We start from the raw sequence: 13,570 nt of genomic DNA, 5'->3' as shown, positions 1-13,570 counted from the left end.
ACCCAAAGAGTACAAGCCAGGCCACAGCGTAAGGTCAGGGGTGAATCCAACAAGTAACGCTCAAAATCAAACACACTAAGGTCTAAGCTGCAGAACAACAGTAGGCACAAAAGGGTTGCAGACAAGTTGCTTTTATCATGAGAACCCTGATCAGGAACAACTTCCCTGCCTGCTATGTCACCCAAATCATAGATGGCTAAGCAGCCAACGTGGCTGTCTGCCCTGATCCTGTGGTGACTCCAGCTTTCTGGCTTAGGTTGTCCAGTGCTGGGCTGCTAATCGCACATTATGGCACCACTCCTGTGCCTCCCTCCATGCCTGCCTTCTCGGATGTTTCAAGGGCTCTGGCAACCACAAGGGTGAGCATTTCCATGTCAGCTTTGGCTCCTGGGCTTTTGAGGCTGAGGGCGTGCTGACTTTGGCCTGAGACTCTTCCTCTGTACGGACAGTCTGTTGGCATCCAAGGTGCAGGACAACAGTAGGCACAAAAGGGTTGCTTTTATCAGGAAAACCCTGATCCAAGGCTGGGGCAGGCTTCCCCTTGCTTTTTTCTCATCTGAGCAAGTGTAGGCAAGCAGACCCACAACACAGCAATAAAGAGATATGAGGGAGACAATTGGCTATATAGAAGCAGCAGACTGGCCCGACCAAACACCTAATAAACCCAACCCAAACAATAGAATGTTTTTTGATTTTCAGCTGAGGGCAGCCATTCTACATCTTCCTCCCAGAAGGATAAGGGTGAAACCTCATATCACCTCCACTCAACAAAACATTATCTCTACCAATCTGTTTGGCATCTCTCACCAGGAATAGATGCAAGGAAAAGAGGGAGGGAAGCGTACAAGGAACACCATTACCAGCTGCACCATCTTGCTGAGGATTTGCATTTTGTTGCAAGCCACTTTGAGTTCCTTCACAGAGAAAAAGTGAGAACAAAATTAAATAAGTGGACTTAAGATCAGGGTCTGCATAGAAACAAATCTTGTAGGGGTGGCAGGGGGCTCTTAACCAGGTGCTATTCACCTGGGTCACATGGGGGGTGCATTTGCCCCCCCCCCCCACAGGCCAGGAAGGCAGCCAGAGTGGCCCACATGTTGGGTGGGCAAGAAGTGGGCTGGTGTGCTGCTTCTGCTGTTGCTCAGAGCAGCGGCACAGCTCTACAGCTGGGTGGACATGTACAGTGGAGTGGAGGGGCACACCTCATGACTGACTCCAGCATCCTGAAGTACAGAGGGCTGCAGGTGAAGCTATGGAAAGGTTCTGAAGAACTCACAAGCTTGCACACAGTTGTCTGTTATTTTGGTTGATTATAATGAAACCTTGTGGCTTAACACTTGCTGTTGAATTGTCTATATATTGCTTGCTCTTGAACAGTGACGGAGCAAGGGGGGAAAGCGCCCAGTGCACTGGTCCATCTGCTGCCCCCACCACGCCCTCACCATGGCGTGCACTCGGTGCATCACCCCTCCCCCCGGAGCTATGCCTCTGCTCTTGAATAAAACCTTAGAATGTCAGCTTCTGCAAACACTTGCTTAAAGTAGCTGGTCATCCCCTAGCATTCACCTCTTTTGGATAGATTTCAATAGCTGCTATTCTTATCAAGTCTGAGAAGAGTTTGTAAAAACAAGGGATTAGGAGTCCTTCCTTATTGGTTTAAAAAAACAATGGCTAAGATACACTGATGGCCTAGAACATCCCAGTCTCATCAGATATGAGACCACCAATGAAGTCTGTGGTTGTTATGCAGGAGCAGACAATGCAAACTACCACTATTAGTTTCTTCTCCTACAGGATCACTATAAGCCAGATGCTACTCAACGGCATTTTCCACCACCAAAAGAAATTCCTATAGCTCCATTAGATGCTTAAAATTGTCCCACATCTGGCAGTTCAGTACATAAATGAGAACCAACAGGGTTTGGCAAGTTTCAACAATTTTATATATACTAAATCTGGATGTGTATCACATCACCCTCTCACCCCCACCCCCAACAGAACTACAGTTCTGCTTTTAGGTTTCTGCTACAACATGCATAAAACCACCATGAGGTGCGTTTGTTCAAGGAACCTTGGGCATGCATTCAGAACAGCTTCTGGGAACAGAAGCTACAAAAACACCAGCACATGACAATTACTTCCACTGGACCTATGGGGAGCCAGCAGGGTGTAGTGATTAAGAGTCAGTAGACTCTGATCTGGAGAATCAGGTTTGATTCCCCACTCCTCCACATAAAAGGTCGACTCTTATCTGGTGAACCAGGTTTCTTCTACATGCCTGCTGGGTGACTTTGGGCTAGTCACAGTTCTCTTAGAATTCTCCCAGTCCCACCAACCTGACAAGGTGTCCGTTGTGGGGAAAGAAAGGGAAAGGAGTTTGTAAGTCCCTTTGGGGTTTCTTACAGATGAGAAAGGGGGTTATAAATCCAAACTCCTCTTTTTTTCCCCTCCCTCCATCAGGATATGTGATAAAAGGATACATTAATCTGGCTTGATCTCTCACAAAATCTATTATTCTCCTATTATTTGCCCAGTCCAAAAGAAAGCCACCATGATTAACAAGGGAGGTTGAAGAAATTATTAGGAAAAAAAAGATGTCTTTTAGAAAATGGAAGTCCAACTTAACTGATGAAGAATACCAGAGAGAACACAAATGGTGGCAAAAGAGAAGCAAGTTAGCTGTAAGGGAGGCAAAAAAGGATTATGAGGAAGGCATGGCTGCGAACATCAAGACTAGCAACAAACAGTTCTTCAAGTACATCAAAAAAGCAGGAAGCCAACTAGGGAAAGCGGTAGGCCCGTTGGAAGAGTGATGAAGGGCAACAAAAAGTGTGCTAAAAGATGACGGGGAGATTGCAGAGAAGCTGGAATGAGATTCTAAGCATGCCGTATTTTACTTAAGAGGAGGTGAGGAAAATTCCTGCACCTGAACCAAGCTTGTTAGGAGGTGAATCCGAGGAACTAGCGAAGTTAGTGGTAGACAAGGAAGAAGTTCTGGCAGCCATTGATAAACTAAATGCTACCAAATCCCCTGGCCCAGATTGCATTCATCCAAGAGTTCTTAAAGAGCTCAAGCATGAAATTGCTGATGCTCTCACATTAATATGCAACTTATCCCTGAAATCAGGCTCCATCCCTGAAGACTGGAAGATGGCCAATGTCACGCAGAAATGCTAAGAAAGGGGTGGAGGGGGGACCCGGGAAAGTACAGGCCAGTCAGTTTGACATCTGTTCCTGGTAAATTAGGAGAATCTATCATTAAAGATAAAATTATCAAACATGTAGAAACGCAAGACCTGCTAAGGCAGAGTCAGCATGTATGGCTTTTGCACAGGCAAGTCATCTTACAAACTTACTAGAGTTCTTTGAGGGTGTAAACGAACATGTGGATAAGGGGGAACCAGTGGACATTGTCTACTTGGATTTCCAAAAGGCTTTTGACAAAGTTCCTCACCAGAGACTGTTGAGAAAACTCAGCAATGAAGGAATAAGAGGGGAAGTCCTCCTATGGATTAAAGCTTGGTTGAGGAACAGGAAACAAAAGTGGGTGTAAATGGGAAGTTCTCACAATGGAGAGATGTGAGGAGTGGTGTCCCCCAAGGATCCGTTTTGGGACCAGTGCTCTTTAACTTATTCATAAATGACCTGGAAGTAGGAATTGGAGTAGTGTGGTGTAAATTTGCAGATGATACCAAATTATGTAGGGTGGTAAGAACCACAAAGGATTGCGAAGAGCTCCAAAGCGGACCTTGATAAAATTAGGTGAGTGGGCTAAGAAATGGCAAATGCAGTTCAATGTAGCTAAATGTGAAGTGATGCACATAGGGGCCAAAATCCAAACTTCACGCTGCGCTACAGGGGGTCCGGATGCTATCAGATGCGAACCAGGAGAGGAGTTTAGAGCGTCTTGGTTGATAGTTCCGTGGCAATGTCAACTCAATGCATGGCAGCTGTGAAAAAGGCAGAGAAACTCTATGCTACAGGGGATAATTAGGAAAGGAGTTGATAATAAAACTGCAAGGATTGTCATGCCCTTATATAAAGCAGTGAATGCGACCGCGCTTGGAGTACTGTGTCCAGTTCTGGTAAGCCACATCTCAAAAAGGATATCGAAGAGATAGAAAAAGTGCAGAGAAGGACAACGAGGATGATTGAAGGATTGGAGCACATTCCTTATGAGGAGAGGCTGCAGCGTTTGGGACTCTTTAGTTTGGAAGAGGAGAGGCGTCTGAGGGGGGGGGATATGATTGAAGTCTATAAAATTATGCATGGGGTAGAAAATGTTGTCAGAGAGAAATTTTTCTCTCTTTCTCACAATACTAGAACCAGGGGGTATTCATTGAAAATGCTGGGGGGAAGAATTAGGACTAATCAAAGGAAACACTTCTTCACGCAACGTCTGATTGGTGTTTGGAATATGCTGCCACAGGAGGTGGTGATGGCCACTAACCTGGATAGCTTTAAAAAGGGCTTGGACAGATTTATGGAGGAGAAGTCAATCTATGGCTACCAATCTTGATCCTCCTTGATCTCAGATTGCAAATGCCTTAGCAGACCAGGTGCTCAGGAGCAGCAGCAGCAGCAGCAGGCCATTGCTTTCACCTCCTGCACGTGAGCTCCCAAAGGCACCTGGTGGGCCACTTCGAGTAGCAGAATGCTGGACTAGATGGACTCTGGTCTGATCCAGCAGGCTAGTTCTTATGTTCTTATGTTCTTATGTTCCTAAGGCTTCATTAATTATTTCGACAAAAGCTCAATACCTGCAGGAGTATGCATATGTGGGCAGCAGTCCCAAAATGTATTTATTCTTCTGAATGGGTAAAGTTGGGGGAGAAAGGGCATCCCTTAGCTAATTAATCAATTCCTTTGAATCAAGATCATATTTTTTTTTAAAAAAATGACTGAATTCTGCATATCACCACAGCACAAGTTTATAAAGTTAGTTATACAGAAGGAGGGGAAAGGTTCTGCTAAGGGATTGCAGTTCTGGAACATTCTGCCATGTCTCAAAAAGTTACACAACGGTCACATAAGGAGAGAGGCTCAGAAGTCTCCAAGTTTATCTCTATCCCAGTCTCCCTTTCTTGCTTCCCTTTTCAGGCATTTTACTAAATATAGCAACAAAAGACTTCTGGCTACTCTTGCTTCTCAGTAAATAGTTCCCTGCACAGTTTGAGCCACAGTAAAACCACCAAGTGAAAAACTGCAAAGGCTGCAGATAGTCTTAGCAAAGCCCAGTAACAGGCAAATTAACCTAGGTAAGTTTCAGAGGTAAGCTTCTTCTATTTAATGGAGAACGTACACACCCTTTGTGATGCGAAGTGCACACTCTTGTTACCCTTTGTCATGTTTAGAGTGTGGCAGAAACCCACAGGCAACTAGTGTCAACACAAACACTTGCAGTTTCCTTTATAAAAGTCACATCCATGTAAGAAATTAGTTAGGAAACCAATAGCTACTGTTTTAACAAGAAATTAATTAAGAGGTGTTAATAATACACTATAAAAAACAAAATGGCAGATTAATATACAATTCTACTGTCATCTTTAGGTGGAAAAGAGTATAGAGTAGCACAGACTTTGCTAAAGGACAGTATTAGTCAAAAGTAACATAGGTAAAGGCCAAGAAAGGTTATTTCTGCTACCGGTACTTCTGCTACCGGTACTTTCTGCTACCGGTACTTCTAGGAAACTCAGGAAACACTTTGCAAAAGAGGTGATGCTTATGGAAAAATCAAAACAATAGAGTGAGGGTTTTTGACAGATTTAGAGGAATGCTCTTACGACAGGGGTCAGCAACTTTTACCACCCAAAGAGCCATTTGGACCCATTTTCCACAGCCCCAAAGATCTACTGAGCCGGAGAGGCGGCTCCACACAGAGCCACCTTTGGTTTGGCCCCTCCACTCACCTTTCTTTCCAGTGCTGGGAGGTGGAGCACTGGGCAGGGAAACCTCCTCTGCCTGACGTAGCAGGCAAAGGGGGATGGCAGCTGCTCTGGAGGGACACACCCATGCTACCCTCCAACCCCAGGGGTTGGAGGGCAGCATGGCCGTGTCCCTCCATCCCTCCAGATCAGCGCTGGAAGAAGAGGTGAGTGGAGGGGATGCAAAAAGATGTGCCCTCAAGCACGGAGCCGCCTCCGGTTCAACCGCTCCACTCACCTCTCCTTCCAGCGCTGCTCTGGAGGGCTGGAGGGACACGCCCACACTACCCTCCGTCCTCCAGGCCAGGCGGAGCTGCAGTATAAGGCTGAAAGAGCTGCATGCGGCTCCGGATCCGCAGGTTGCAGACCCCTGTCTTACGACAAAGGGGGTTATTTTGAATACTATGATGGCCATAAATATTTGGCACTAGAGAAGCTTCTTATAATACAACTTTAAAATAGTTCTATTTGTCTTTTTGTGTTTGTGTGTGGGATTTAAAAGCCAGGTTAGCAAATCATCAATGACAGGAAATGAAGATTGTAACAGAACTGAGAAGTTTGAGATGGTTAAGTATAAGAGACCAATTTGGAGGGGGGGGCACCTTCCACAGAATGTGGCACAGGTTCACAATGACAATGGTGCCCACCCTGCCAATGTAAAAAACTACCCCACCGTCAGTGAGGGCATTCATGCCTTTGGGGGGGGGGGGGGCTGTGGAGTTCTGTGGTGCCTACGAGGGTGGATGTGCCTCCTGTCTGATGCGGAACTGCGTGCTGGTGGGGGATGGGGCATTCCGGGGCTGGACTCAGGGATGGAGCCAATTGCAAGCAACTTCCACTGGGCTTTCAACCCATGGATGCTGCTGCAGCCAGACCCAAACTTCCCCTGTGGGGTTTCCAGGGGGCAAAAAGATCTGTTTTTCTCCTACCTGTGCAGCTGTTAGGAAGAGTCATGTTAGGAAAATATATTGTATTTTTAAACATATCAAGGTGTCTCACGTGAAAGTGTTTGAACCTTTATTTTCTACTGAGACAGCTTTCCCTCGGCAGTCTCTGGTTTGTTTTTTAAACTTATGTTTCTTTTATACAGTGGTTCTTTACTTGTTAGGGTTAGGAACGCTAAGACACTTCCACAGTTTCTCTCTCAAACTGGCCTGGGATCACTCATTTCACAAAAGCTGATCTCCCATAAAACTCTTAGGAATCACTCTATGAACTTTAGAGCTATTTTCCTTAAATAACTGGTTACAGATCCTGCCCTGATCCGAAAAATCCAAAATGTGTTCCCTTTTACTCCTAAGAAGAAATCCTCCAGCAGACATCTTACAGCTCACACAGCTGTTTCCCAGCTGTTCCTGTCTTATTCTCTCCCAGTCGGCTGTCAGAGTTCTAACTGCCACTCTTTGAATTCTACTTGAACTTCCTGTCAATCACAGAGGTTCAATAACTAGGACAACACTTCAGAATGCAGCTGTCTGCCAAAACTCTCTTTTAGGCAAAGGTCCTTATCTGGAGAACACATTGGTTAGTCTCCATGCACAAAGTTTTTAAAAGGTTCATCTTATAACAGCAGGAAAGACCCCACCATGCTTCATTTAAAATTCTGATAAGATTAAAAAGAACTTTGGGAGGTTTGGCACAAAAGCTTAATACATAGAGTGAAGAGCCCATACAAACTACTTCAAAATGAATATTTTCCCTTTGGGGAAGATTGGTCAACTGTACTGTTCTCTAAGCCAATAATACCACCACATGTCAGATACAGTTGTATGGTAAAATACATGGCTCTTCCCCTGGCCAGACCATGCTTGCCACCCTAACAGCAGCGCAGAGATACTGGTGCCACATCCCACCACTGCGGATGTGGTGCCCTGCGCTGTTCCCTCTAGTGGATTTTTCCACCCTCCCCCGAATGGGGCTGTAAGGCAACTGAAATGACAAAGATGACAGAAATGACTGAACAACCGAGGCAATATTAGGGCTAGATTTACTACAAAATGTCAAGCAAATTAAAATGAACTGGCTACATTTAAATAAAGTCTGCCCAAAAGATAACCAGAATAAATTTTGGAAGTTTCACCAAAAGGCTCAAGACCTGTAGCATAGTTTTCATACAAGCATTACTTTGGAATTCCTTTGCAACGGTGCATTTATAGTATGGAAAAGAGCATGTCTGGAGAGAGAAAAAGAAAAGACAATTGGCAGCAGCAAAGACCTATGTGGCTTCAGCTGCCTAGATAAGTGCTCATCCATTTCTATGTACGGTAATCAATAATGACCACTGTTTCCTTCCGTCTGTCCTGAAACAGCTATGCAGAATGCGCTATAAACAGAGTCCTTATGGAAACTTCTGCTCTTTGCCAGTATGAACTCAGTCACAGGTTGTCAGAGTGGCATAAACTTTAAAATATAATAACCTGGCGGAGACTCAAGAAACATACCTGGCAAAGCTTAACTGGTGCTATGGAGGAATGGCTTCCACAGTTAGAAAAGACAGGTCTCTGCTGCTTATACATACTATCAGCAGCTAGATTTTCACTTACCCATTGAGAAAAGGAACAAACTATACATACATACAGGCACACAAACTATATACACACACAAACACACAGGAAAATCCTACATACAGACCTTACAGCAGAAAATGCTATGGACAATTTGTTTACCAAATCTGAACATTTGACTAACAGGTGAGGTTTAAAAGCAAAATTCCAGGGACATATGGTGGAAAACAAAATTATTCCTGATGAATGAAATATTACAGAATCAAATTTTAAACATTAATTTCTAATAAGCATAGGGCAACAATGATGGCAGGGTCAGGTTCCCTCAGTCACATTCTAGGTCACTATCTTAATTGTACAGTTTTCAGTAGAAGTGAACAGTGTGAGATTGCTGATCAGATAAGATGATGGATTAGTGATATCTGATACTGCATCTGCTTCCCTGAAATATGAGGTAGCCAGGCTGTGGTGTGACATCATTTCTGGGAAAAGCCATTGCTTTGAATTTGATTTTAACACATTTTAGTCTACTTGTACTACTTAGTCAATTTCTTGTATTCAAGTATTTTCTATGTGGTTTTTCTATCTTTCAAATTTTTTATTTGTGGTCATTTTGTTCCATTTAGAATCCAACTACAGTGCCAGACAGTCTTATGCACAGTCAAAGCACAACTAAGGCTCACCTAATTTGTTTACCAGAGCCAGAGTGGTGCATTGGTTAAGAGCAGGTAGACTCTAATCTGGAGAACCGGATTTCATTCCCCATTCCAAAACATGAGAGGTGGATTCTTATCTGGCGAACCAGGTTTGTTTCCCCAACTCCTACATTCCTGCTGGGTGACCTTGGGCCAGCCACAGTTCTCTCAGAATTGTCTCAGCCCCAACCCACCTACTGTCCCCTGTTAATGAAGTGCTTTACAGCTTTCCCCACTGGTCTCCCACTGTGAAGATAATGAAATATGATCAAGTACTTCTGAAATATTTACACTGATGACATATTCTTATGCTGATGCTGTAATGCTCCATTCTGTTCAAGAAAGCAAGATCAACACTGGGAAATCAAATCTGAGGAAATAACAAAGCAGCTTTCCACAGAATTTGTTCTGGACATTGTCATTTGTGACATTTATTAACAGCTCACAGTGGGAGACCAAAATAACCTAGCCAAGACTTGTTTGACATAAATTCAGACAGATTTCATGCAGTAGCAAACATGAAGATTTATTTCCTTAAAGATCCCGGGTACTACAAAATAGTGTTCTTTTGTCAGAGAGAAAAGTAACATTATACAATAAACTCTTTGAAATGGTTAGACGAGTTTTCCTTAAACTCAGAGGGGAAGTATTTCCTCTTATTGTACACAGGGGTTTTCTGATGTCCCTAAGCAAAATGCTTTCCCATGTATGATTATGGCAATCTAAGGCAGAAAAAATGTTCATAAAATCATCATTAGGATTACTGAAATGTCTTGTTTAAAAAGTTACTCTTGGGCCACATAAGTGCAAGCCTAATATTTACGTCACCAATATTTACATCACCAATAGTGCACAGGAATCCTAACACTGTGGTTTCAGTTAAAACGTAATTCTAGGAAACCCCTTCTATGTTATTGTTCCTTTCAATTTCTCTTGTGACTCCTTTCAGTCACCCCCGTTTTTAGTTCTGGCTCTAGATAAATGCCTGTGAACATGCTTCCTCAAATGAAGAATGGAAACCTATCTCAGATTCTGAAAGTTGTCAGAATGTGCTAAAATGACTAGTAACTATGCTACAACAAAATCACAACAAAATTACCTTACTCTGGCTTTTAATCAGAGTCAAGGGTATTCATAGTGATTCAATGGCCCTCTCTGCCACCTCTGCCTAGGCATTCAGGGAACCTGACCCTGCCTGATTACGAACAAGTCATCTGCTGCCCAATAGTGGCAAATGCCTGTCACAGCTAGATTTACTGGATAGATGTACTTCTTCAAACCTCACTTTCACTTTTTAGTCTCCCCGCGGCAAGTGAGACCACTTCTAGAACAATTTAATTTTGCTTGGCCACCAGAGCTGGAAGACTTTCCAGTGAGCACAGCTTTGCCCCAGACTGCTGCCCTCCACCTATGGCCAGCCTGTCTAGCTCCACCCTTCCCTTCGCACTGCCTGTCCATGCCTTCCCCCTGGCCCCCCCTTCCACATTGCCAGCTCCTTACTTCGTTCTATAAATTGATATTCAATTTATATATAAATATATATACTCAAATTGATATATCAATACTATATACATATACATACATATACATACATACATACGAGTGTATGCATTGTTTCTCCCACTCTGCCTTATGTATTAGTGTGGAAGCTGTTAATGTAAATAAACCTTGTTTTTTACTTTGCTGCTCGCCTGATGATTGAGAAATAACACCCACCCACCCACCCACCCACCCACCCTCCATCCATCCATCCATCCATCCATCCATCCATCCATCCATCCATCCATCCATCCATCCATCCATCCATCCATCCATCCATCCATCCATCCATCCATCCATCCATCCATCCCCCTCCCCCATCAGAGCCATACTAGGCCCAACCATGGGCCAGCCCTTGCTCTGTGAAAGACAGCAACAAGAACCTCAGAGGAGCAGATAAGTAGGGCTGCCACTATGCCAACTACTGAAATCCCAGACAGGGTCCCAGTCACACTAGAGGCCATAGGCACAAGTAGCCGTGTTGGCTGCCCAAGCTCCAGAGGGCACAGGTAGGAGAGTGGGGCTGATGACATGCCAGCTGCCTGAGCCTTGGAGAGGGCAGGTGTTAGCCTCCTCATTTTATTCTCCTCTCTGTTAGCAAAGTTTGGCTGTGGCTGGATAGAACCCTACAGCTCAGAGTAGCTGTCCCATATGCCCCATAGCTAAAACTGCCCCTGTTCAATATGGGAATGGAGGTGATGAAAAAACAGCCTTTTATTTTTCTGAATAGTGCAGGAAACACATACAAATTGTTTGATATTGCACAAAGGAGAATATTATCCTTGTTCCAGTAGCTATAAACTGGTTTTGAAGAAATACATTTTATATACTTATTTATTTTAACTTAATTTATTCCTGACTTGTCTTCCCAATGGGGATCCAAAGTGGTTTACAACATTCTCTTCTCCTCCATTTTAATCTCACAACACTTCTGTCAGGTAGGTTAGGATGAGTGTTTGACTAGCCCATATGTCCATGATGAAGTGAAAATTCAAACAGAGGTCTCCCAGATTTTAATCCCATGGTGGCGAACCTTTGGCACTCCAGATGTTATGGACTACAATTCCCATCAGCCCCTGCCAGCATGGCCAATTGGGGTAGTACATCAAGCAGCCAAACAAACCACGGGGTTTGTTTGACAGGGAAGGGGTAGTACATCAAGCAGCCAAACAAACCACAGAAAAATCCAAAGTGTCTGCTTCTTTCTCTACACTCATCACTACTCAGATGTGAAACAGACCACCGAAAGCTTACTTTAGGGCAATCCATGAAGTCATCTCACAAGCCCCATTTCTGAAAGGTTCCTGTTTCTTGGGGCAAAGAAGCCAGTCCCTAAGCTTGTCTCACCAACTTGAGGGAAGCTTCCCTCTAAGCTGAGGCACAGTCTCTTTTACAAACCTTCGTAAGCCCTCCTTCCCAACCCATGTTACTGGCCTTAGCTCCATCTGAACTGGGCCCCAGTCCTATCTACATAGGCTGAGAGGGAAGGACTTATAGGATTTTAGTTCAGTTTCCATTTCTGGAACTTGAGCAGATCACTTCAGGGGCTGCATAAGTACTTTGTTTCCAAGACTGGGAATTTCCCTGAGCTATCACACAGGGAATGGAATGTTCTCTAAAGTCTCAAAAATCAGACTCTGAGGTCTTCTGTACAATTCCTTTTGGATTAAAAAAAACAATTTTGAGGGGTACCCAAAAGCACACTAAGCAGTTTCAAAAGTTGTGAATGAAAAAGCAAAACTGTACAGATGATTTTGGCTTATTTCTATCATTAATCAAAGTGTGTGAACAAACCTTCAGTGTCAATCTACATCTCGCTAAGGGTCTTGTAAACAACCTTCCATATAAAAACTTAAACTCTTTTTTTTTAAAAGTAAGCTGCATAGCTAGACTTTATGTTTATATAAACTCCAGAAACACATAACTTCAGGGTTTTAAGTGGTGTGACCATATAAACACGAACAAATCCATCTCTGGACAAAATTCTCTGCTACATATAGTGAAGAGTAAAATTTTAAAAGTTGAGCTCCCATAAAACTGGGCAAACTAAACTAAAATTATTTAAATAAAACTGGTTTTATTATTCATTTTCATAAGATCATAGTTGAAATAAACTTCAGTCAATACAAACAACATAAAATTGGATTTTAAAACTGAAAGAATTGTATTAAGGTATGGGATTAAGGGATTTTTTTCTGAATGTGTCTGGAATTCATTTCCATGGTTGAAAATCATACCATCAAAATGATTTCTGGTCTTTTTGATGTCTACCCAAAATATTCTTCAATAATCTTGAAGGAATAGACTACAGCAGTCGTGTTCCTTGTGGTGAAGAGTATAAAAGGATTATGCAGTTAAGTATGTGTTAATGCATGGAGCTCTTGGCTCTCAGGCAGGAGGTTTGTTTCCTTGAGGCTAGAGTTTCTGACTTGGAGAAGTTGAGGCAGACACAGAGTTTTCATGACAAGAACTCCAGGGACATACCAGAACAGTCTCAGTTCTGTGCTGACAGCAATTCTGCTACTGTGAAGAGTGAGAGTCTCAAGGTTGGAAGGTATCAGTCTGAGAAGAAGGGATCTGATCCCTTAGAAGGGATCCCTTCCTTGGGGGACAGACCAACATCCTCTTGTATACCACTCCGTGGTTGGGGTGAGGTGGGCTTTGGTAGTGGCTGATTTGATTGTTAGGAAGATAGAGAATGGGGTCTATGACAGGTGTTTTGACCAAGGTGAGCTGCTTGACTTGTGGAAAGGTTGTGGAAATCACCTGGTGTCTAGATAGGTTGACAGACAGTGCTGGGAACATTGACACCAGTGCCATTGAGAAATGTAGCCATGTGAGAGGAAAATTTAGGTTTCTGGGAGGAAAGTTAAAGGCCACGACCTCAAAGGTAGCATTCTCAGAAGTG

At 43.5% G+C, this 13,570-nt stretch overlaps 1 protein-coding gene across 4 annotated transcripts in view; it reads right to left on the bottom strand.

Annotated features, from left to right (window-relative positions):
- Positions 1 to 13,570, bottom strand: part of MYLK (myosin light chain kinase) — a 231,470-nt gene that overhangs the window by 40,653 nt on the left and 177,247 nt on the right. The gene's annotated exons all lie outside the window — the stretch shown is intronic.

This window comes from Sphaerodactylus townsendi, linkage group LG02, assembly GCF_021028975.2.
Source record: "Sphaerodactylus townsendi isolate TG3544 linkage group LG02, MPM_Stown_v2.3, whole genome shotgun sequence".
Lineage (NCBI taxonomy): Eukaryota > Metazoa > Chordata > Lepidosauria > Squamata > Sphaerodactylidae > Sphaerodactylus > Sphaerodactylus townsendi.
The sequence above is the reverse complement of the archived record's forward strand: the minus strand, read 5'-3'. Positions and strand labels throughout refer to the sequence as shown.